A 2,542-nucleotide genomic window follows, 5' to 3' on the forward strand; every position below is an offset into this window, starting at 1 on the left:
CTCCTTGGGATTCACGTCCTCTCCTCTCCTCACAGGTTCGGCCATGGCGCTTATGTCAATGGCCTTGCACTCTCCCTTTGGATTCTCTTCTGTAGTGCTTGGGAGAGTACTAGGAGGGATTTCAGTGATCCTTTTACTCAGCTGGCCCACTTGTGCTTCCAAATTTCTAATGGAAGACCTTGTTTCATTCATGAAACTTACAGTGGCCTTGGACAGATCAGAGACTAAGTTTGCTAAATTAGAAGCATTTTGTTCAGAGTTCTCTGTCTGTTGCTGAGTTGATGATGGGAAAGGCTTGCTATTGCTAAACCTGTTTCTTCCACCATTATTAAAGCCTTGTTGGGGCTTTTGATCCTTCCATGAGAAATTTGGATGATTTCTCCATGTTGAGTTATAGGTGTTTCCATAAGGTTCACCTAAGTAATTCACCTCTGCTATTGCAGGGTTCTCAGGATCATAAGCTTCTTCTTCAGGAGAAGCCTCTTGAGTACTGTTGGATGCAGCTTGCATTCCATGCAGACTCTGAGAGATCATATTGACTTGCTGAGTCAATATTTTATTCTGAGCCAATATGGCATTCAGAGTATCAACTTCAAGAACTCCCTTCTTCATAGGCGTCCCATTGCTCACAGGATTCCTTTCAGAAGTGTACATGAACTGGTTATTAGCAACCATGTTAATGAGTTCTTGAGCTTCTGCAGGCGTTTTCTTTAGGTGAATGGATCCACCTGCAGAAGTGTCCAGTGACATCTTTGATAGCTCAGATAAACCATCATAGAATATATCCAGGATGGTCCATTCTGAAAGCATGTCAGAAGGACACTTTTTGGTCAACTGTTTGTATCTTTCCCAAGCTTCATAGAGGGATTCACCTTCTTTCTGTCTGAAGGTTTGAACATCAGCTCTAAGCTTGCTCAGCTTTTGAGGAGGAAAGTACTTGGCTAAAAAAGCCGTGACCAGCTTATCCCAAGAGTTCAGGCTGTCTTTGGGTTGCGAATCCAACCATAATCTAGCTCTATCTCTTACAGCAAAAGGGAAAAGCATGAGCCTGTAGACTTCAGGATCTACTCCATTAGTCTTAACAGTATCACATATTTGCAAGAATTCAGTTAAGAACTGAAAAGGATCTTCAGATGGAAGTCCATGAAACTTGCAGTTCTGCTGCATCAGAGAAACTAATTGAGGTTTCAGCTCAAAGTTGTTTGCTCCAATGGCAGGAATGGAGATGCTTCTTCCATGTAAATTGGAATTAGGTGCAGTAAAGTCACCAAGCATCTTCCTTACATTATTATTATTTTCGGCTGCCATCTCCTCTGCCTGTTCGAAAATTTCTGAAAGGTTATCTCTGGATTGTTGTATTTTAGCTTCTCTTAAATTTTTTTTTTTCAGAGTCCTTTCAGGTTCTGGATCTGCTTCAACAAGAATGTTCTTGTCCTTGCTCCTGCTCATATGACAAAGAAGAAGGCACAGAAAAATAATAATAATAGGGATCCTTTTTGCCCAAGCACAGAGGTTCCCTTATGTGAGTAGAAGAAGAGGGGAAGACAAAGAATGTAATATAATGGAAGAAACACAACTGTGAGGATGGCAGAGATGTGAGATGAGATGTTAGGATATGAATGAATAAATAGAATAAGATGGGGGAGGGATAATTTTCGAAAATTATTTTGAAAAAGAGTTAGTGATTTTCGAAAATGGTTTTTGAAAATTGTTAGTATTTTTTCGAAATTTTTTGAAATCAAAAATAAAAATAAAAATAATTAGTTAATTAAAAAGAAATTTTTGAAAAAGGGGGAGATATTTTCGAAAATTAGAAAGAGAGAATTAGTTAGGTGGTTTTGAAAAAGTTAAGAAACAAACAAAAAGTTAGTTAGTTAGTTGAAACAAATTTTGAAAACCAATTTTGAAAAGATAAGAAGTTAGGAAGTTAGAAAAGATATTTTGAAAAGATATTTTGAAAAAGATAAGATAAGAAGATATTGTTGAAAAGATATGATAGGAATTAGTTTTTGAAAAAGATTTGATTTTTAAAATCTTTTGGGGATAATTTCATATAGTTTTAAGTATGTTTTAGTTAGTTTTTAGTCTATTTCTATTAGTTTTTAGGAAAAATTCATATTTCTGGACTTTACTATGAGTTGTGTGTTTTTCTGTAATTTCAGGTATTTTTCTGGCTGAAATTGAAGGAGCTGAGCAAAAATCTGATTCAGGCTGAAAAATGACTGCTGATGCTGTTGGATTCTGACCTCCCTGCACTCAAAGTGGATTTTCTGGAGCTACAGAACTCGAAATGGCGTGCTTCCAATTGCGTTGGAAAGTAGACATCCAGGGCTTTCCAGCAATATATAATAGTCCATACTTTTCACAAGAATAGATGACGTAAACTGGCGTTCAACGCCAATCCTCTGCCCAATTCTGGCGTCCAGCGCCAGAAAAGGATCAAAAGCTGGAGTTGAACGCCCAAACTGGCATAAAAACTGGCGTTCAACTCCACAAATGGCCTCTGCACGTGAATTGCTTAAGTCTCGCCCCAGCACACACC

General features: G+C 38.0%; 1 non-coding gene across 1 annotated transcript; it reads left to right on the forward strand.

Moving 5' to 3' along the window:
- Window positions 1-804: 804 nt before the first annotated feature.
- LOC112730902 (small nucleolar RNA R71) lies at window positions 805-912 on the forward strand. The gene has a single exon (XR_003166704.1). It is a non-coding gene; the product is annotated as a small nucleolar RNA R71 (small nucleolar RNA).
- The last annotated feature ends 1,630 nt before the right edge of the window (window positions 913-2,542 follow it).

This window comes from Arachis hypogaea, chromosome 12, assembly GCF_003086295.3.
Source record: "Arachis hypogaea cultivar Tifrunner chromosome 12, arahy.Tifrunner.gnm2.J5K5, whole genome shotgun sequence".
In the NCBI taxonomy this organism is placed as follows: Eukaryota; Viridiplantae; Streptophyta; class Magnoliopsida; order Fabales; family Fabaceae; genus Arachis; species Arachis hypogaea.